This window comes from Lissotriton vulgaris, chromosome 9 (assembly GCF_964263255.1).
Source record: "Lissotriton vulgaris chromosome 9, aLisVul1.2, whole genome shotgun sequence".
NCBI lineage: Eukaryota > Metazoa > Chordata > Amphibia > Caudata > Salamandridae > Lissotriton > Lissotriton vulgaris.
In genome coordinates this window covers 197,444,885-197,469,234 of record NC_141697.1, presented here as the reverse complement: position 1 = coordinate 197,469,234, position 24,350 = coordinate 197,444,885, and positions in this window count along the sequence as shown.

Here is a 24,350-nt window from a genome sequence, read left to right as displayed (position 1 = left end):
ACGATTAACTACTCTCTTCCATCTACTATTTGATTCGAAATCAGAAATTACCTTGTTGAGTTTCCTAATTCTATTGATTACCAAAATAAATAACTTTCGCTTAATTTCAAAAGCCTGATCAATAATTATCTCTACATTTTTCTTTTTCTTATAAAATGTCACTTTCTGTTGGCCTTTCTTAAAATTTTTTAACAAATTGACAATTATCCTGTTGCAGAACATTCGCCTACGAATGTCCCTGAATTGATTTTCCCTTCTACTGCCATGCACAGACTTATCTCCTGCTCTAGCAGAAACTTTTCCGACGGGCCTTTCCTTTTCCTTTAAATTGGCTCTCTTCTTATGTTCAATACTGGTATTTTTTTGTCTACAAATTGTTTTTATAAATGATTTTATTTTCTTACCCGGAGCTTTTTTGGTGACTTGATACGATTTAATAGTAGAGGACTGCTGCAAATCTTTACCAAGGTGGAGTGTAAGTCGCTTTGCTTCTTTTTGTTTTCTCTGCCTTGAGGCCATTTTTAAAGTTTTCTAAAGAACTTCAGTTAAATCTGTGGAAATGTTTTAAAAAAATTGATATTAACCACTATTACCAAACAGTAAACCAATAACAGTAGGCAAACAATTAACACACTAGTTGTCAATTCTATCTGCAGTAATTTAACAACATAGACAAAGGGGGCGTATTGAGAAGGCACTTGCACCATGGGGGAAGTGAGTTAAAATTCCAGGAACACATAGGGTCGTATTTACAAGGACCTTGCACCAGGGGAAAGTGACTTAAAATTGCCAAGCAGACATGAGGGCGTATTTACCACACTCATGCACCAGAGGGAAGTGAATTAAAATTGCCAAGCACACATGAGAGCGTATTTACAAGGCCATTGCACCAGGAAGAAGTGACTTGAAATGGCCAAGCACACATGAGGGTGTATTTACAACACCCTTGCACCAGGGGGAAGTGACTTAAAATTACCAAGCAGACACGAGGGCATATTTACCACACCCATGCACCAGGGGGAAGTGAGTTAAAATTGCCAAGCACACATGAGGGCGTATTTACAAGGCCCTTGCACCAGCAGGAAGTGACTTAAAATTGCCAAGCAGACATTACGGCGTATTTACCACATCCATGCACCAGGGGGAAGTGCCTTAAAATTGCCAAGCAGACATGAGGGCGTATTTACCACACCCATGCACCAGGGGGAAGTGAGTTAAAATTGCCAAGCACACATGAGGGCCTATTTACAAGGTCCTTGCACCAGGAGGAAGTGACTTGAAATGGCCAAGCACACATGAGGGTGTATTTACAAGACCCTTGCACCAGGGGGAAGTGACTTAAAATTACCAAGCACACATGAGGGCGTATTTACAAGGCCCTTGCACCACCATAAGGTGTGGCCTATCCAGAGGTATGCTGGATTGTCTGTCTGCCATGGTAAAACCAAGAAATATCTAGGAGCAAAAAGGCAGGTCTGGCAGTCACAAAAGTTTTTTTGAGGTGAGGCCTACTCAGGGTTGCAGATGAAATTTTGGCTTGTTGAAGAGTACAGAGGACATAATACATGTGCAGTCCAACAGATGAAGTGAGTCATGTCCACTGCACACTTCAACAAAGGCCAGACCTCCTCTGTCTCCCTGGACAGGCCTAAACCTCATCTGCACAATGTGATTAGTAATGTTAGGAAACACAGGTGATGTAATTGAAAAACGTGCAAATATTTTTGCTCATTTCACAATCACATCACCTGTGTTTCCTCAGCTTAGGTATCTTATTGAGCAGATATAGTAATGCATATCCAAGAGTACGCAGAAGGTGAGGACTGTATGCCGCAGTGCAATGCACATAATTCTCCTCCAATGACAATTACAGAAGCCTCAGCATATCCATGCCCCCTAAACAGTCCTAAATGTATATCATAATTATCATAGTGACTATGAAACTCTAGCAGTACATATTGTGAAACCTAAATGACTTCAAACAAGCAAATTATTCTTCCATATTCATGTTGGGAAATGAAATATTTATTTAAAAAAGCGGACCCCTTGTTGTCCTTCTCATAAATGTGAAAAGTATTTCTTTTTTCAAAAAAAGATTTTCTGGTCATAATTTCAAAACACAGCACAGCTCCTATGTACAAGCACACCCTAGCTGGCTTCCCTATTTTCTCCAAAAAGCATACTAATCTCTTTCTAAATTAAAGGAATCTTTTCTCACCTTAGCACGATTTTTAAACACATCATGTAAGCAAATTAGTCTCCCAGATTCATGGGAGAAGTACCTTAAAATTGTCTAGCACACATAGGGGCGTATTTACAAGGCACATGCACCAGGGGAAAATGACTTAAATTTGCAAAGCACTCATGAGGGTGTATTTACAAGTACCTTGCACCACCTTTAAAGTCACTTTTAAAATGGGGAAAATGACGTGAATGTGTCTCATAAGCCTTGTAAATATGCCCCCATGTTGATTATGTAACTCTTGCAAAAAATATTGTGAAACCTAAATGACTTCAAGAAACGAGTTTTTAAACCAACAAACAAGCAAATTATTCTCCCATATTAATGTTGGGAAGTGAAATATTTATTTAAAAAAGCACACCCCATGTTATCCTTCTCATAAATGTAAAAAGCATGTCTTTTTGTTAAAAAACGATTTTCTGGTCATAATTTGAAAACACAGCACACCTCCTATATACAAGCACACACTGTCAGTACTAATACTTCACATTATCTATAATTATAATTTGTCAAAGAAGCAAAATCTTTTTGGAAAAAATAATGAAAACACTTGACACAAAACAACATTTTAAATGCACAGCTGGCTTCCTTATTTTCTCCATAAACTATACTAGTCTCTATCTAAATTAAATGAATTTTTTCTCACCTTAGCAAATGCTTTTTGAATTTCAAAACAGTCTCAGAAACACACCAATTTTTCTTTAGCAGAGCAAATGGTATGCACTCCAGAGGCTGCAAACAACAAAGGCACAGAAATGCTGAAATTCATCACACATATCTCTCATGTGATCCAATCAAAACTCTTCCCTCACTTTTTTCAAATCAACACCCTTCCCCCCTCTGCCCTTTCTGTCCTTTTTCCATAGCAACTACCTCCTGCCAGACCTCTCATGTTTACAAGTTCACACAACAATGTTTCAAATGAACTCTGAACTCTCAGTCCACCTGCTAATCCACTGCAACGTTTCTTAAAATCATGTTTTCTTAACCATTCAAATTACATGTTTCAAAGAACACATCCATGCACCCTAACTGTCTGTTCTCAGCAATAGAAATCCACCAATCACTTCTACTGAATCATTAGCACTGAAACTCCACAGTTTTTTTTCTTTACAAACTCCTACTGTTTCAACTGCCATTTCATTCCCACACTTCATCTGACTGCAGCAGAACCTCCTCTCACCATGTTTTCTGTCTGGATTGTTGGACATAGTTACATCCACTGGGCTCACAGGTATGCTGATAACAGAAATTTACACAACCTCAATTTACAAAATGTGGAAATCAAATGGATTGGCCAAAGAGGATTGAGATGTCACCAATTGATACCTTTGTTGAAAACCGTTTTACATTTGCCAAACCCTGACCTCATAATAGTGCACTGTGGAGGAAATGATTTGGGCACTTTGACTGGGGTAGTTCTGCAAATGCTCTCTAAGGACACCTTTGAGTAATTAATGGCACTTTTTCCTCAAACTGCCTTGGTATATTCCAATATATGCCAAAGACAGAAATGGAGGTGGTCCAATCAAATTTGTCCACAAATTGAGAAAGCGAGGAAGCATGTAAATAAGTCTGTTTCAGCTTATATGAGAGACCATGGAATGGGCGCCATCTACAACAATAACTTGTGTTACTACATGCAAGATATCTACAGAGGAGATGGTGTGCACTTCTCAGATGAGGGAAACAGAGTTTTCATACAAAATTTAAGACTGTGTATTGGTTCCTACTTATAAGTACCTAGAACTTACACAGAACCCAAAAGCTCTTTTCAGAGCTACCTTAACTATAATTACTCTTTTAAAATTTCGAATGTACCTTTTTTCACTAATTTTCACTTATGTTCGCTTCCCGGTTTGCTACCCAGTTCGCGTACCGGCAGCTAACCGCGCGAAAAATGCAATTTTTTTTTCGACATATATGAGCCTCCTCAGCCACCCTCAGAAAACCTAGGGGGTCAGGATACATCCCCCGTGCCCCCTTATACCCATTTCCCACATTGTTATTCCTCCATCTTGTGATTAAATTTGTCCGAAACACAAAATGGCGAACTCATGTTACGCTACCGGTGAGCTACCCGGTTCGTGTACCGGGTAGCGCTTCTACCGTAAAAAATTGAATTTTTTTTTTATTAATTTTTTGCCCCACAGGACCCTTTAATAGCCCCCACATCATTCCTAGGGGGTCAGGAGGGGTCTACCTTGCCACCTTTCATTAATGTCCCCCTTTGTTTTCTTCCACCTCTTGTCTCTCGATCCTACCGAGAGACAAGATGGCTGCCGATCCGGACTGTTTAGAATGTTGACAGACACCGGAGAGCCAATCAGCTTTGCTTCGCAAAGTTCCGTTACGCGTCAAGTACACAAACCTGAGCGCTAACCGGAGCGCTGTTACAGATATATCTGTTTTTTAAAACGTTAATTTCTCAAAATCCACTGGAGCACATATATTGAGACATAACAAAGGCACGTCGGGCAAACCATATCTACAATTTTGCCAAGTTTCGTGTAAATCCATTCAGCCGTTCGAGCTAAAAGTGATTCCAACCGCCCTATGGAAAAATGAATGGGAAAAACGCGTTTTGGGACCCCCCTTATCTCTCGCCCTGCCCCTTGACGAAACCCCCCCAAATTTTCAGGGGCTGCAAAGAAACAGAATGTGCCATTTTCCTAAAAATTTCAGCCAATTCTGTCCACAAACGCCAAAGTTATTCAACATAGAATTTTCAGAAATCCCATCGGAAAAAAATCCTAACCAAACAAAGATGTGTGAATAGTTGATTCAGTAGATAAACTAGAAAAATAAAAGGCAGTGTATGTGTCAATTGTTGTATATAAATAAGTATACATAAGACTCAATGATTGTGTGTGTGACTGTATGGATAACTGTATACTTGTAATAATGATTTTATTCTACACTAAATTTGACTTACTATCTAAATAAATAGATGAAGTGGTGTTTGCATAAGTGTGTAGCTAAGTAAGTATGTAAGTATGATCCATTGTTTGCATAAGTGAGTAGGATGACTTCATATGTGAATAGGTTGTGTTTTGGTGTGTAATGTCGATATAGGTGTATAAGTATTTTTGATAGTGTTCTATTGATCATTGACAGCATGTATGAGTGAATCTACAGGTAAGTGATTAGATGTGTGTATACATCTAGGAATCAAGGAGTGGGTTTTCAGATACTTGTATTGCTGTGTCAATGGATTCAAATATGATACTCTGTATTTTACAAAGAGTGATGAAAGATTTTACTAGTGTATGAAAAGGTGTATGTGATTGTCACGTGGATGATGTCATCAGTGATGTCATCATTGATGTCATTTGAGATGTCATCAGTGACGTCACTGACCATGTCATGAATGATGTAATATATGAAATCATCAGCAGTGGATTGCGGGTGCGTGAAATATAGTTTGTACAACTAACTATATAGGAGCAATTTCAATGGTTTTTTAAATGCTAATTCCGAACTATATAACGCCTGAAACCTATGGTTTTTTTCAGTGAATTATATATATATATATATATATATATATATATATATATATATATATATATATATATATATATATATATATATATACTTCCATTTGTCATACTTTGATTTTATTGTTGGATACTTTGTTGTTTTGGTGGTTTAGTCACTGGTTTCTTTTTTCAGTTGGTTTAAAAGGAAAATGTTATTTTTAGGCCGAGCCTAGGCAGCACGCATGCACTGTCTGGAAGACCTGGAGTAGTTGATAAAAAGACTTTGCTCCCATCTGCCGCATACCATTGGCACGCTGCAGGGCCTGTCTTGGTTGCAACATCCTAAGTGGCCCACATAACGGAACGTCACGTCCGTTTTTGACAGAGCAGCACAGCCTAAGTTCATTTTTCTTTCGCTGCAGGTCACGATTTGTTATTTGGGAGAACTATTTGTTTCTAATTTGTTTAGCATGCCAAGGCTTTTCTTGTAGCATGGCAATGCACCAGGGTGGCTATCTTCAAATACACTTTCACTGTCAGCGTGGTTCTTTAAATGGGCGTTGCGCTCTGCACTCTGTGATGGTTCTGTGTCCCTTCCCGCTGTGGTGTATGTCTCCCCTGGGATACCGCAGCCAGCCGACACATGTTTCATCGCTCACGTGAATCTTCAGGGGTGGGAATACCAACAAATTCCCCTTAAAACGCATCACTATTAACGAGTGTCTGTCTTATTTATATACCATTCGTGTAATGACGATAAACCGCACTCAAATGCTGACAAATTCATTCGTATGGTGAGACTCCATGTGAAGAGAGTTAAAAACCGTGATCACTTAAAATGCCATAGATCGCTTGGCTATCTCCTATACCAATAAAGAGCAATAGTGTCGTATTCGTGAAAAAGACTGGAGAGTAAGAGTGAATCCTTGTGAGCAAGCATCTATTGGAGGTGACACACGTGAAATCTCGACGTGAAGAAAGTTTGCCAGAATGGCATGGACTGTAAAAAGATAATATCACCATGACAATGTTTACAAAGTAGAACCAAGAGAAAGGTTAGGGGAGACCCTGGTACCAAGAAGAGGTGCCCCCTTAAACTTGTGATATGGTGAAGTTCAAAACATACCTCGGACGCTACTGAAAAATGCTGAGGAGGTCTGAGGATACAGAAGTGGAAGATTGGAGAAAGGAAGAAAAACAAGGGAAACGGAAAAAGGGAACAAAAATCGAAGAAAAAATGATATAAGAAACATAATAGATTGTATAGCCTGGTGTCACGAAATAGTGGTATAGGTATGATGGCCAAATGCTCACCGCTCTGCCGGTGATACTTCCGACCCGGTGGGGCCCTTGACCAATATAATGGAAGTCGAAAATATGAGGAAGGTCACTAGAAGATAAGTGGAGGGGCATATCAAACCTACGAAAACCCAGATAATTAAACCAATCAACATTTAAAAAAAATATGAAATGTATGGCAATGGACTACGAGAGACGTAGAATTAAGCTAATAGGTATATTATGACATACATTTTTTTTATTGAAAATACACAGAAGAAGTTAAGTACATCTGAAATTATATTGCTGCAGAGACCTTTTCTGTCGAGACAAATGCATTCCTAAGGAATGAGTATAGTACAGTCCTTTATTGAGGTTATGGTGGTAATCCCCGAAAGAGATAGAATACCACGTAATTGATATGTAAATTGTCCCTGGGATAAATGGTACAAAAGTACATCTACAATGCTCCTCTTCCCCTTAGGACGTACTCCGGGTCTAGAAATAGTCCCGAAACAGAATTTGGTAACACATATTGTACACGCACTTCCGTGGAATTCACAAAGGGAAGGGCAGTAACCGTGCACAAAGGATAGTTATTCTTTATAAAAATGTTCAGTTCTCGGACAATAATTTCATTTTTTAGACTTGATAAAAAAACGGGGGGAAAAAACAGAGTATAATGAAAATCACTCAAGAGGCATAGCCCCTAATTTGGCCTTCCGTATCGCGGTCTACAAGAACACATACAAAAGTGTAAAAGATTGCTTTATTAAGCGAATAATACTGAAGTTTTGCATTGTTCTCACCAAAAAAGGAAGCGCAGTGAAGAAAAGGTGGAGAACATGCTCTCCCATGATGTTTCGTGACATACATGCAAGTGCCAGTTTAGAAACTATTATTTAACGTAATCGTGACCTTCAGTGACTTTGTATAACTTATATTTAGATATACTATTACCCAAAATCTTCTAGTATTACATTCATAATATAATAGACAGTAATTCAACATGTTTCTGTTTAGGTATTTGACTCTTGATTGTGTATAACCTAAAACAAGTATGTAATGTTTGCTACAAAGTGATAAATGTGGAGCACATCTCTGAGCATCTGGTTATACGTTTCTAAGTAAGAAGCTAGTAACAGTCTGAATGACATCCAAAAATTCTTAAGGCACCTAAGCAATAGATTGCATATCCTTCCATATTCCCAAGGAAAGTATGTAAATTGTTCTTGTAGATAAAGATTGTGGGTAAATAGGAAACAAATAAATTCTTATCAGAAGCCATGTTTAGAAGTCAGTTGGATTGGAGATATTCAACTTCATAACAACCGCAGACTTAAGTCATTATACAGATACATTAATATTTCTTGAATGTGTGGTTCCTCACAATAAGTCGTGATTAATCTCAGTAACCTTTGCTCATGATAATATGGTTTCATTCTCTAAAGGGGATATCACAGTCAACATGGTTAGTCGCCCGGAAAAAACTGTAGTTCTGAATCATAATTGAGTCCCCGGCCCACAGCATGCAAGCGCATAATCCATGTTGCTTTAGCCCTTCTTAGTTTTAGTTCTCTATTGCCACCTCTGATTCCCATAGAGATGACGTCTATGCCAAAAAATTGGACCTTACGGTCTGTTTCATCCTTTTGGCAATTTGCGACATGCAGAGCTACGGGATATCTAGGGTCTTGTCTAATAATGGCCCGCATATATTCGCTCATTCTCTCCTTTAAGGGCCTAATAATGCTTCCTACGTATTGTTTCCCGCAGTTGCATACTATGATATAGACCACGTATCTTGTCGTACAGTTGATGTTCATTCTGATCTTGTATTATTCTCCTGTAGGGCTAATAAACATCTTGGTGCCATGTTTGGCCCATCTACACATAGTACATAGGCCACATTTGTAAAAGCCAATGCTGTGTTGTGTCATCCATGTTGTTAATGTGGTGCCATGAGGTACTGTGGGACTCAGTCTATTTCTTAATGTGTTGACGTTCCTAAATGTAATTTGTGGTCTTACAGTAATAATCTCTAGAATACCTTTTTGTGTTCTTAGGATCCCCCAATGTTTAGTGAGGCTTCTCCGTAGAGCCTGATGTAGGGAATTATAGTCTGTGACCAATCTGACAGTATGATCAGTGGTTTTATTTGGTGTACTTCTGGTAAGTGTATTAGGTCTCCTTACTGTGGCAATTCTTTTTTGTGCCTTCCTGATAGTGTCATTAGTGTAGCCTCTCTTAGAGAACCTATCCTTCATACTTTGTAGACATCGTTTGAATTCACTGTCTTCACTACAGTTGCGTCTTGCTCTTAGGAACTCCCCATATGGTATGGAATTGACCTGGTGAGGTGGGAGAGAACTGGAGGCATGGAGCACTGCATTACAAGCAGTAGCTTTCCGAAAGAGTTTACTGTGTAGTGTGTCCTGTTTTACATAAAATTCCACATCAAGGAATTCAATGCTGGTTTTACTGTGTTTCATGGTAAATTAATCTCCCATGGGTTATTGTTCAAGTGTTCAAAAAATCTCGCTAGGTGTTCCTCAGTACCCGACCATAACAGAATACAATTGTCTATATAACGACCCCAAAAAATAATGGAGTCGATATAGTCAGAGCCTTTCTGTCCCCAGATCATGTCTGCCTCAAGTGTACCTATGAACAAATTGGCAAAAGAGGGGGAAAATTTGGACCCCATCGCTACACCCCTTTTCTGGCGATACCAGGTTTGGTCAAAGATAAAAAAGTTGTTTCTCAATACCAATTCCATCATGGATGAAAGCATAGTTGTGTGCTGCCAAAGTGAGGCCGGTCGGTTATGCAAAATCTTATTGATTGCTTCTATGCCTAGGTCCATGTTGATACTAGTGTAAAGGGCCACCACATCCATGGTGACCAAAATAGTTCCTGGTTGCCATTGGATATCTGCGAGAGTGCTAAGTATATGTTTGGTGTCTTGTATAAATGAAGGAAGATTTTGTACCTTGGGACCAAGAAAGAGATCTACATATTCTGCGATTCTCTCCGTAGGTCCATCAATGCCCGACACCATAGGTCTGCTTGGAGGAAAGGTTACGTTTTTATGCACTTTGGGGAGAGTGTAGAGCCAGGGATATGTGGGTCTGAAAACATTCATGTAAAGATACTCATTCATCATTTAGGACACCTAATTGTTTCCACTGTAAAAGTTTCCCATTGATTTCTATTGTCAGAGGTCACATAGGGTTATAGCTTAACTGTTCATAACAAGTTGTGTCTGCCGATTGGCACAAGATTTCTTGTTGGTAATCAACCCAGTCCATGACCACCACGTTTCCGCCTTTGAAATAAAGAACTGAAGATTTCAACATACACAAGACTTCTTCGTCTTTCTGCCACCTTACGTGGTGTTACTTTGCTCTATCCTACGATATAATTTTTACTTGTACTCCACATGTGTGTGCATAGGGTTGTTGTTTCATGATTTGTGTCTTACCAGCTCGCTGGATAGACTATTGAATGGTTTCACAGGTTTTCCATTCACCCAGTTGCACCACCTAATAACATTTGTATGTTGTAAACTCATGCGCTTTGATCCATAGCAGTGCGCCCATTCCACTGACATCTTAAACCTTTTTCTTGCTTCTAAATGTCTCCCCTGGGGCTTATGGTAAACTTCAAGCACTGTCATAGCAGCATTTTCACTCCCTGCCGGTGTCCAGGGTCAGTATAGGGAGATTACGTTAGTTGCCCAAAGTCACTCAGTATGTTAAGCCGATGCCACGACTCAAACTTGGCTACCCAATTTTAAAGTCAGCAGCTCCCAGTAAGCTTCGGGGCTATCTCAGAGTCCTCAGCGCTGGCTGCTACTCTGATACAGAGTAGTATTTAGAACAGCACCACACAGCCTTGACACACATGTTAGCTGGACATGATGACTCACATACTGAGATAGCTTAGACAGGACTTTCTACTACAACTGCTGGCAGCACGCTTCAATTCATGATAAGAAAGTTGCAAGCCCCATTCATTGGCAATGGCAGTGCTGCTTGTGCGTATGCACATTAAATTAAATGAAAATCCTGTGACACGAAGACCCACTGGCTGCTGAATAAACTGCAGGAGTCGTGAGGCTGCCCATTATGGAATTGCTCACTGGCCTCGCTAGGTAAGTGAGTTCCTGGTGATATCTCTCTGCTTGATAATTTTTTTTTTAACTTAATAGAGCGGTACCGATGATCATCATCATCTGCCTGCTGCCCTATTTGAAGCAGGAATGTGCCGGGCAGCGATGTGTGATACTAATCTATGCAGGCATGCATGAAGTTGTATACCGAATTTTCAGAGCCTTTGTGTAGGTTTTCTTTGATTTTTCATATTTTTTATTTTATTTTCCTCCCTCTTTAACCCAGCTTTACTTTAATGCTCATGGCAGTCCTGGCAGCTTCTTTTCCAATCCCCTCCTCCTTTCACTTTTCCTGTTGGTCCTGGCATCTTCTCTGCCCCTCTGCTCTCACCCTTCCCCCTATGATGGAAGTCACAGCAGAGTCTCTTTATTCTTTCTTTATTACACTCATTAAGGCTACAGCTGACACCATTGATAATCCACATACAGTTTGCACTGGAAATCTATGCAATGTTTTACTTGTTAAATGTAGTTTGTGATGTTTTATTCCCCAGCCTCTTAGCTCATCTCCCCCCCGCTCTCACCCACTCTCTCACTGAGTAGAAAACAGCCCTGCTCCTGAAAGAACTTTCCTAAAGTATGAAAGAATTTCAGTTAATTTATATACCTAATACAAGGTTGCAACATAAACGTAGCCAATTTAAAAATTGTGTTCATTAGTCTTGAGCTATTTATAAAGAATTATACAATATTGTTTATTGTTTGTTTGTTCTTTTGACATTTTATAAAGAGCGAACTCGACCCGAAGGTATCAAAGCACTTTACATGAGCACCAGTTGCCTTTTTGTTTTACTAGGCATATGTTTCCCAACATTTTTATAGACAGCCGCCTATATGGGCCTGCAAACAAGTGAATACTAGCATTTGTTAGTTGTATGAGAATTTACACAAAGAAAGGCCTCTGGATTTGATCTAAGTTGTTTTGAAACATTTAAAGAATAACTTTTGCTACTCAATAGGCTTCCCACTGAACTGGTATGCGGGTGTGGTTCAGACAGTTCTGGAGAGGGCCTTTGCCTTAAGGAGGAAAGGTATGTTTACATGACCGGTAGAGGGCTTACCATCTGTATGTCTGTTTTTCCATGTTGCAAGAAGCATGCCCGAAGCAAAGCTTTCATTCACTTCATCAACAGAGTGATTTCAACAGAAACATGGGTGTATTCCCAACGTGCTATAAACATGGTAAGATGGATGGATGGTTTTGCGAGTTGAACTGTCACCATTGATAAATGCAGTGATTGGAAGGTCAAGCGGTCAAATCTGATTATGGTCATCCGCATTCCATCCTTCCGAGATTGGAAAATTCTGTACCATTAAACTGTGTAAAAGTAGCACTATTGTATTGTTTAAGGGTAGAACTTGTTATTTAAAGCATTTCAAATTGGTAGGATCAATGTCTTATCAATGTCTTATAATTACAAATTAGTTTTAACACAAAGGAACACAGGACCTCACTGCAAATCAAGAGAGTGATGAACAGGAGCCAATAAGATGGTAATTTTTGGTTTCTTACAGCACAGTTGCCTCCCAGAAGACAATGGTGAATTAAATGTGTGTATTAATTAAATGCACTGTGTTTGTGCAACTTCTAGTCACTCCCTTGCCCCAAAATAAACACCATGTAGCTTTCTTCAAGTTGTCACAGTGGCTTAGAAACTTATGCACTTGTAGTAAAGATTTTGCGCCATCTGCAAGTAACAGTTTAAAATCTACTTCCTGCATAAACTACCTATCCCACTCTATCTTCCTTTCTACCTATTCTGTACAGCTCTCACCCCTATGTAACATGCTACATAATTCCGTTACACAAATGTACTCCACACCACAAAATTCCACCCCACACAATTCCACAACTATCAATTCCAATACAACCCACATAATTCCACTCCACACCACAAACATCCACTACACTCTAAACCAAAACAAATAGGTAAAAGGCATTGTCATTTACAAAGCCAATATCTATAAGTCTAGCAAATGCGAGACCTATTGCATTGAAAATGCTTGTTATTAAAGTGTTACATTTAGTTTGATTATTTAGTTTATTTATTCTCTAACTTTATTTAGTTGTAAAAAATATACTTAATATTTTTATTTGATTAAGTTTATTTGGTTGATGTTGTTTTGTTGAAGTCTGTAGAAGCTGTTAAGAGAAAAGTATTTGTTGGTGATAATTTGCTTTTTATTAAACATTTTTTTACTTAGTTTACTCTATTTGTTGATTAAGTCATATTCTTACTTTGTTTTATATTTTTTGTTAATGTTGATTTTGCACTTGTTTTGGAAGGAAATCGTTGTTATAAATTTTCTCTGTGGAGTTTTCGTGAAGTTTAGTCTGTGAAATATAAAGGAAAACATGTTATAGTTTTAGTTAATTTGATAGTTTTGTTTATTTAGTCACTATTTTTATTAAGTTGTACAAAAAAATACTTACTATTTTTAGTTGATGTTGTTTTGTTGAAGTGGGTAGAAGCTATTAAAAGAAAAATATTTGTTAGTTATGTTTTTTTTTAAATAAAATGTATTAGTTTTCATTAGTTTACTTTATTTGTTGGTTAAGTCCTTTACTTACTTTGCTTTATATATTTTGTTAATGTTGTAGTTATTTTGGAAGTAAATTGTTGTTTTGAATTTTCTAGGTATAGTTTAAGTGAAGTATAATCTGTGACATATAAAGGAAAACATGTTATAGTTTTAGTTAATTTGTTTATAATTTTTAGCTAATTTTATTTATTTAGTTAAAACGTTTTGTTCTTACCTTTAATGAGAGTTTTTCTGAATAGTTGATTGTGCTGTTCTTTTTCGTTCTGTTTTCTGTCTCACAAGGTTTCATGCTTCTAAAATGTTTGTCTGTTTCGGGGTAAAGTTTGTGTTAATTAATTGATTGCTTTTATAGAGTTTATTTAATTAGTAGAGTCTTCTATTGATTTGTGTTGGTGTAGTTTAAATTTATTTGTCGAGATAGCTTTTTCAAATTATAATTTAATTAGTTTAATATTAGTTGGGTTTATTTAATGTTTGTTTTTATTTTGTTTATTCGTGTAATTAAAGTGTATGTGTAAATACATGTTATATATATTTTATATTTGATATATATTTATAAATGTTTGTCAAGTCAAAGAATGCTTTATTCGATAATTTGTGTCATAAAAGTGTTACAGATAAAAAGGTAAAACAAGTCTAAAAAGTTAAAATACTTGAATAAACACACTTTGTGCAAAATAGCAACATAGGCATCAGAATACCCAGACATAATGCCAAGACATTGGTTCATGATAAAACAAACATATAAATATAAGTTTCAGATGATCTCAATTAATCTTAGAGAGGCGTGTAAGGGCTTATTGGTACCCACACATAACTTTAGTTCGAATATTCAATCATAAATGGAAGCGATATCAGGTTCATTTTTCAGCCATAATATATTGCGAACGGATACACCACATCCACCTTAAAAATGTTGCCATAGGAATAGAGTACTTAGCTGATGGGTCTGTACAGAGAGTGCTGCATGATCTAGTGCCCATATTCCTGCACATTTGCCCCAAGCACACCGTATGCGGACCAGAATAGGCAGGGCAGACAAACAGCACATGTGCTAAGGTTTCCACATGATCTGCACATAATATACATTTGTTGGTATTTGTGGTGGACCATTTAGCTGTGAAAATCTTTAGTGGTAAGGTTCCTGTTGTAAATTGGAAATACAATTTCCAATTGAGGGGCTTTGTGATAATGTCCCAATTTGGCTCGAGGTTTCAGGTGTGGTTTAATCCGTAAATGGAGCCCTGAGAGTGAAGAGGAATTGTGACTCTTACCCTCTTCACGTGCAAATAACTCCCAATACTTATCTCTAAGTGTGTCTTTTAACTCCCAATACTTATCTCTAAGTGTGTCTTTTGATGGGAAATCGGAGCTGGAAGGACTATCCCACAGATGTGCGAGGCCCAGTTTGTTAAAAAAGCGCTTTAAATTTTTCAGCCAGCTAATTTTGTGGAATTGGTCCATTACAATAATGTCCCTTAAGCCCTCAACATACACAGCCAAGTCCAGTGTGGTCCAAATCCTGCACTAGTTTAGGTTGGGGCGTAGCCTGGCAGGGTCCACCATTGCAATCCTACCCAGATCACTCCTTAAGGGGACTGTAGGTGTGCTTTGTGGTAGACTAGTTATTGCGTACAGGAACTTGTTCTCAGCGATAGTTAGCTGTGTCATATCCTCTAAGCCCCATAGCTCGGCTCCATAGAGGGCCGAGCTTACCACTTTGCTTTTGTAAATTTGAAGTACCGGGCAGAGTGGTTTTGTCAGGGAGGTTCTGAATTCATTTCTTACAGCTGTTGATGTTTTAATGCCATGGCATCGATGGGCAATTTCCATCTCATATCCTTCTGCAGTTTGATGCCCAGATAGACAAACACATCAAGCTGCTCAAGGGGAAGCCCATCCATTGTTATTTTGCCCTTGAAGGATCTATGTAGATTAAAAGCCATTAACTTGGTCTTTTCAGCATTAATTTTTAAGCCTCATAAGAGACAGAATTCTTCATACCGTCCCAAATTAATTTGCAGACCAATTGGGGTTTTAAAGATGATCAGATTGTCATCTGCAAACATTAACATTTGAATCTTTCTGCTAGCTAAAATGGGAGCATAAGTTTGAATAGCAGCAAGAAAGTTTGCCACTCTATTTATAAAAATGGTAAACAGTGTGGGAAATAGCACTCATATCTGGCGAAAGCACTTGCGTACCGGAAAGGGATCTGTCTTGTTTTCCTACGCTCCCCATCGAATCTGTGCAAAATTTCCCTTGTGGAGGTGGATAATGAGAGAGAGTAATTCCAATGGCATCCCCAATTCTTTCAATACCTCCCATAATTTGGGCCGAGATACCAGGTCAAAAGTCACAAGGCTGCTTTCAAATTAGCAAATAAATGATGGACCGAACTGCCAGGCCAGGTCCTCCCTGGACTGGAAACAAGCATCAAGGGACATGTTTCAGGGTATGTCACCCTTCTTCAGCCAGGCTAGCTTGAATCCAGTGGCACAGTGAGCAAGGGACCCACTTCTGGGCATACCCATTCCACTTAGGCTAAAAAGTGTTGCAGCAAACAATTGATGGATAGAATGCTGACAATGCAAACATTCTCATCCAGTGGATTCAAGCTAGCCTGGCTGAAGAAGGGTGACATACCCTGAAACCGGTCCCAGGATACTTGTTTCCGGTCCAGGGAGGACCTGGGCTGGCAGTTCGGTCTAGACTGTTCCCATGGGTCACAGGGTCAGGACTAATTTGCATATGGCTGGAGTCAAACTGGGGTGGCGTAGTGGGAAAATGAACAATGGATTTAACACATATCTTTTGACTGGGGGAGAATGTTTGTATTGTCAGCATTCCGTCCATCATTTGTTTGCTGTAACACCTTCAAATCAACAAAGGCAGCATACATGCTGCCCTTGCCGAGGACTATTGTCCGCCAATGTATTGTAACAAAGCGTAAGACCTGGTCCATTGTACTTATATGGGCCCAAAACCCTGCCTGGAGGTGGCTGATAATACCATTTTCGTCCATCCATACATACATTTTGGCCAACACAAGCCGTGATAACACCTTTTGTATGGAATCTATAAGGCTTATTGGCCTGTAGTTGGCGGGCATGGACTTGTCTCCTTTTTTTCATATATTGGAATTTTTTTAGTCCCCCGCCAGGTGTCAGGAATTTGAGCGCCATGAGCAACAGCATTTGCTAGTAAAAGAATATATTGTGTCTATATCGATCTGTCCTCCAAAAAAATGTCAGCGAATCACAATCCAGCCCTGGTGCTCGACCTTCTGTCAGTGCCTCAAGAGAAGTTATAACATCTGCCTCATCAAATACCTTGTCCATGGTGTAGGGATGTGTTAATACCGATCCATGATCGTCTGCATCATTGTTGGCATATTGGGAGGAAAAGTGACTAACCCACTCACTGGGATCAACATGATTTATCGGGGGTGGTGCCATTCCTCCCCTGCCTATTTTACTAACTACCAGAACTGTTGTGAGTGTTTACTGCTACATGCGCATTTTAGTTCCAACCACCTGTCCTTGTCCCAAACTTTTTGGGCACGAAAGGTAACCTTCTTATAGGTCATCCTAGCGGATCGCACTCTGGCCACATCACCCATTTTGATTGCCTTGCTAAGGGCACCAGGGGCACTTCTACAATCAATGTTGTACCAGTGATGCCAGGGTTTTGTGTCTCCCATTCTAGCTTTGTAGGGTCTTTGAAAGTAGGTACGAATATGGGTAAAAATTAAAGAATGCAGTTCTGTACTGTCATTTAGTGACTGGTGGTTAAGGAGGGATATCTCAATTTCTTTTACTGTATTGACCAACTCACTAGTTATGGAAAGTAGGACTGCTGGATGTTCTAAAATCATGGGCTATTTAACTCGTCACATTTTATTTGAGAGCTGGAGGTCACTGGTTGTATGTGTAACATCTGTTTATGTTTTTACCCTTAGGTCCCTAAATGCAAACCTAGAGCACAGAGGGTTATGGTCACTCACCACTCTGGCCAGCAAACCATGCCCTCAAGGGTAAGCAATATGTTCAGACCATCTAAAAGGTAATCAATACGACTTGAGTGAAATCCATTATAGTATGTGTGTACCCTTTGTCTGTCTGAAGAGGTTTTGCATTGACTATAAAAAGAGCATATTCTAGACAGAGGGCTTTCATTTGATTGGCGGCCTCGGTCCATCTTTTGATTGGCGTAAGCTCCAGTGATGGAACACCCCACTGCTCATCCCCCTCCCTCGCCACATCATTATCCTCGGTACTGAGGGGTTCAAAGGTTGTGTTTAAATCCCCAGCTATAACTACAGAGGCTTCCCCTGAGAGGGTTACTAGAAGCTCGCCTAAGGCGTAAATTATGTCTGATTTCTGCCCCCTACCGAAGCCTCTTGCATATACATTGTATATATCAATGGATTCATATTGGCCAGCCTCCAGCCTGATTGCAAGGATGTCATTATTATCTGTCGGTAAGACACGGATTTTGAAGCTGATATCCTGCTTAAACCGATTTTAAGTCCCCCCGATGGCCGACCTCTAGCACCCTGGGTTCCCGGACTATAGAAATGAAAGTATCCAGGCTCATGGAATGGCTCTATAGACCAGGTTTCCTGAAATGCTCAGATGTCGAACTCCTGAATAAAATTGTTCCAATCTGGAACGACACCCCCATGCATCAAACCAGTGATGTTTCAGGAAAATATTATGATAATGCGTGACTTTAGTTTGACAACTGCCGTTTGACCGGATTTGGGGATTATAAGTCCAGGCATCTGGTGTGGTCCACACCTAGCAATACTAGCTGAGCTGGCCCGTGTTGGAAGTGTACCATTGGGGCTAGAGATAGTGAGCTCACAGGCATGAATTGATTCAATAGCCTGTAAGTTTAAAGCAGGGAGCGGAGGACACCTCCGGCCTATCTCTCTAAGTGGGGACCTGGTAGATTGAAGGTCGCTGGGGTATTTAGGGGAGGGGTCGCTGATATTTTCTGGGAGGGTATATTTAAGATGGATGGCAGTTGCAAAGAGGTGTTGCGTCCGGACCTCAGAAGCTACCAGACTGACCACTAGTTCACGGTGAGTTAGAGTCACAGAGATAGCATCCGAGTCACATCCCGGGATAGTGTGTGTTTTTGCCCCAAGAATTTGGTCCCTTATTATGGATCGACACCCCCTAAGTCGCCAAATCCATATATGTTTGTTTATTTTTGATAGTTGTGATAACTTTCTTTATGTTGTATTGTTTGTTTATTTATTTGTTTTGGGATTGTCAGTGCACTTGTTTTTTAGTTGTATTACTTTTGTAAATGTCTTTAGTGTTTGTTTTTAATGTTTGGTATAAGTTATTTTATTATATTATTGAAAATAGTTTATTTTTATGTTTAAATGTTATATTTTAGTATTGTTTATGTGTATTCTTTGATGTTTGTGTTGTTAATATTATTTCTATCAATGTTTTTGTTGTGTTTTATGACATTTTAACGTTATCAATATTTTTGTGTTCTTTTTTTGTTGTTGATATTTTTGTTATCAAAATGTATTTTAGCGATAGTTTTTTATCAATGTTTGTGTCATTTCAGTTTTGTGTATTGGTGACGATATTTTTGTATGCAATATTATATACTCAATACTTTTGTAGTTTGAAGTTATAGGAGTCGATGTTGTATCATTGATCCCTCCTGTCTGCATTGTTCTCTTTCCTTTTCTATATACTCTCCAGTTGTTTTCAGTGGGGTTTCCTTAGTCTGATTTCCTCGCTGTACCAACAAGCATGGAGCTTAGATCTAGTTATATTGATGCTTGAGAGGTTCAGGGAGTCAGTGCAAGAGGTGATCTAATTGTAAAATTATTGATCGTTTTGGGGGTATTCCAGATAGAAATTCAGGTTTTGAGTAGGATTTAATTGTTAGTGGCAAGTGGTTCAACGAAGTCTGTGATTTGTCGGTGAAGTTGGTGCGTGGTCCCGGTAGTCTGTAGATGAGTGCCACTTAGTGTGACGTTGGCTGTGACATGGAGCTTTAACAACAAGTGTTTCAATATTTTTCGTGGCCTTCTCTTCATGGTCATCCCCAAACTTCTTTCCTTCACCACTCTTATTTTTGCTGAATTTTGTTTTAGTTGGCTTTAGGATTCTGAGCACCTTACAACTGCTACACAGTATGTGGTAGATAAGTATATTGGGAGAGATAGATTGAGACATCCTAAAATGTGTCGTTGAATGCGCACTTAAGGAGCACTCTCAAATGAAGACAGCTGTCAGAGATGGAAAGCAGGCCAAGAATTGTCATATGCAAAAGGCATAAAAAAAGGAGTGGGGCCATCTTTTTTGTATGAATGGATGTGTTGTGGGTGCAAGGACACAATTGCATAGTGGGGATACAGCCCATGACAAGTATGGGCCAGGACAGGCCCCTATAAGGTCTTAGTCACTTATATGACAAGGATGGGTTAGACTTAGAGGCTGAGCCAGTGCCTGGATATGCAAAATCGAAACGTAACATTCCCAACCCCATGTCCACGGCTAATCACTGGGAACAGCTTAAAAAGAAGAGAGAGAGGCCTCCATACTCCCAGAGGAAGGAAGAAGAGGGAAGCTAACTACACACCAACACCAATGAACAAGCATAACCAGTCATTACATTCTTCAGCCCCAATCAGCCAACTAGTCCCATTCAGCCATCTGCTGCTTCAGTTCCATTGTCCACCGCCTTCACCTTAAGGGTTTGGTAAAGACTAATGAGATCAAATATTTGCAATATGCAGATGATACCATTGTATTGAGCCAAACGGTTATAGGGTTAAAAAGATTAATAGATTCTTTTAACCCTACATTACACAAAATGGTGTAACAATTAACATAAAAAAAACAAAAATAAAGACAGTGGAAAAAGGCAAACTGGGAGTAAAAGAATGGAATATTAATGGCTTGGTTATCGAAAATGTTAAATCATATAAATATTTGGGAATTACATTTGATGAGGGTATGAAATTTAGGCAGCATTTTAATACCCTTGAAGCTAGGGGCACCTCGCTCGCCTTCGCCTTTAGAAAATTGAGGGATAAGCTATCATGCCCTAATTATGATCATCTAATGAGAGTGATGAGAGCAAAGTTAATCCCACCCTTGGACTATGGTTCCTTTATCTTTCGGGGCAAAGATGCGAAACTGCTCGATGACATAGAATGAAGGACATATACATCTGTTTTTAGGATTCCCAGATATATTAGTCATGCCAATATAAGACTTGAATCTGGTTTAAAGAATCAGTTATTGGCCCGACAATCTACATTTTTAAAGTCCTCATTGTCATTATATCGAGCAGAAGAGGGATCATTAGCAAAGCTATGCTCGCTTGAGATCTTGAAAGGTGAATACTCAAGGAGTTGGCAGACTTACTTAAACGAGTGCTTGTGTAATTATGAATGTTCAAAATTAGGGGATGAAGTGATGAGTAAAATAGTTTATAAGAAAATAATTAACCAAACGGCTGCTTTACTGTCTACTATAACGGATAAAGAGGAACTAAGGAAAAAAATCACGTATGGTCGATAGCCAACTCTTTTGGCAAATTGTCGCCTTAACCTTATTTGTTATATCATTTAAAACCTCTGATTAAGAATATATTTATGTTACTAAATCCAACTAAAGACGGAATTCCAAAATGGGAGAACAAATGGCCATTGAGTATTTGTAGGCTCTGTGGCCTGTGTGATGAAACCTTACAGCACATTGTAACTCTATGCCCAATCTTGTTAGAGGCACAGAAGACTATCTTAAAGCCTATTTTAACATCCAATTTATCCATCAATTTGTTAAGTTTATCTTTATTGCGAAAAAGAAATTCTGTAAAGTAGACTTTATAAGCAAGTGAATTCCCGTTGTGAAGAGCACTCCGAAAAAAATGGTAAGGATATAAGGTTCTTAAATGCTTTTGGGGAGTTTGGGGCTATTTTAAAGGTATTTTATATTCCTTTAGTATTAATAATTACCCTATAATTGTGGAGTCAAGTGAGATGACTCAAGCCCTTGTACTCAGCAGGGCAGAGATCAGCAGACAGCAGGGCAGCTCAGCAAAGCAGTTCCTATGAACAGCCAGTCAAAGCAAAGTGGCGAGCCTTTCAGCACAGTTGTTTTCACTCCAGCAGAGTTCTTCCCAGGCCCAGTAGTATACTGATTTGGTAGGGTCATACCCCAGGTACATATTCCCAAAATGTTCTTTGATGTAAAGGGTGACTTTAAAGGGGCTCTCTGAAGTGCACATGGATCCTTTTTAACCCTGTCCTGTCTGCCAGGCTATCTGTGGGGGTTAATAAGCCCTTTGAAGACAGTATGTAAGTGTGAGCTACCTCTCCCCCTTCCTGCCCTTGGAGGCTATCAAAATGCAAATAAATGCAGATGAGTCCTCTGTCATACCCAGCCCGTCCTGTGTTTGTGGCTGTCTAGAGGGAATGCACAATTTTTAGCCGTCATCCAGCACTGACGTGTATTGGAGACATTCTGCAGGCACATAGAGCAAAGTTAAGAGCAGAGAAATGTCCACTTTCTAAACATGATGTAGGTACTCCTTTCTGATTAGGAATTATAGCCTAAAAAGTGTTTTCATAAATCCCCAAAGCTAGCCTATCAGAGAAGTAGGCCTCACAGTAGTAAAAAAACTAATTTTGCTCTGTGTCACTACTACATGTAAAACTTAAAAGTACATGATCTGTCTTTTACTAACACATCACCTTGCCCCTAGGTGCCTGAGACAGGTTGGTTTAAAAGGCTACTTGTGTTGGTGGCACAACCAGTACTGCAGGCCCCCTAGTAATATTTAGATTACAGGCCCATGATACCGCTTTACAGGGGAATTATAGGTAAACTAAATATGTCAATCAGGTACATACCAATGTCAACATGTATAGGGGAGAAGCTCTGCACTTTAGCACTGGTCAGCAGTGGTAAAGTGCTCAGAGTCCTAAGGCCAACAAAAAGATACAGCACAAAATGGAGGTAAGCAGACAAAACATTGGGGGAAGATCGCCCTAAGGATGGCAGATCTAACAACTTGTAGGGTCTATGTCACTGTGCAGGGATTGTACAATCTGCTGGAGAACTACCCCATATGATTCTCTGTCTAGCTTGGGTAGAGATTACTGAAGCTTTGCTTATTGCTGGGGAGGCGACCAAAAAGCAGGGAACAGGTAACTCTACCACAGGGGAGAAGTCAAGGGTGTTCAGGGGGAGGGGGGCATAGGTGTACATATTGGAGTCATCTAGCTTACCCAGGAAGGACTCCAGATCATCAGGTTCTAAAAATGTCCTGGCTCTTGCCATCAATTGTCCCCAGAATATGTGTGAAGTCTGTTTGGTGTATTTGAGGTCTCAATGCCAGAACCGAGGTCAGAGTGCCAGGAACTTCTTATGATTAATATTGGTCACCACATTATAGGAGAAAAACATCCCTCATAAAGCAGTGGGTCCTTGGAGCCTCTCATCCATCACCTGTACGATAGTTATGACATTTTGATGGTGGAGGATGCAGGCAATGATCAGGCAGCAAGAAGGTGGCTGGATAGCTGTATGAAGCTGAATGTGATGGGTTCTTTGAATCTCCATAGGTTCAGGGAGTCGGAAACCTAGACGTTTCTGGTGCATGTCCCATAAGAAGGGTACAGTTTTTCTTTCTTCTGCACCCTCGAGGACACCATAACTAAGAAAATTGTTGCAGTAGTCAGGTGGAGACTAATAGAGAGATTCCACTTTATCGAGCCTCTGATCAACTTCATCTAGTCGGGGCTGAAAGTAATAGACCCCATGCCTTATCAATCTTACCTCCACTGTTACGCCATTCATTTAGGATTCCAGGGCAGAGAGCGCGAGCCAAAGGCCGTCATTTCTTTCAAGAGAGCATTCATCTGAGGAGCCAGGAGAGCAACAATGATTTTTTATTGCATAGTTCAAAGTATTTCACCTCCTGGTTGAAATATCAGCGGTTAATATTATTTGTTCATATTTTGTCAAGTGGTTCTTTGTCTTGTGCTGCTTTCATGAATGAGTCAGCAGAATCTGAAAGAAGTGAGAGACTAATGCAATAAGTGTGTATCTCATCACAGTCTCTTCCCTTTGTTCAATTGAAAGGCAAACCACTGCTATTGGCTTCAATGAGAGAAACACATAGACCAAACATCATTTATTCTCAACAAAGGAACCAGGGCACAGCATAGAACATGAACAAGGGTTCCATGAGCCTTATTTTGAATCAATACCTTTACATTAACTGAATGGGTACCTGTATTTTGTATACTTTACTCAAATCACAGGAATACACATAGCATTTTTAGATGCAGATAATATTTTTACAATAGTTTTTAAAAAATTTAAGTAGTGCAGATGGCAAAGTGTTCATAGGTACAGTAAAATGAGAAATACAATATGATACATATAGAAGAGATATAAGGGTACCCCCAGTTTTTCTGGTTATACAAAATCAAGTCCACATCCAGTTCTTTATGATGGAATGAATCAGCATTGGACAGTCCTTGAATAATGTCAACGTTTCAACCCGTACTCTAATTCTCATGGATTTCCACAGGACAATCCATGACATCTGGCACAACACCTAAGGGAAACATATATAA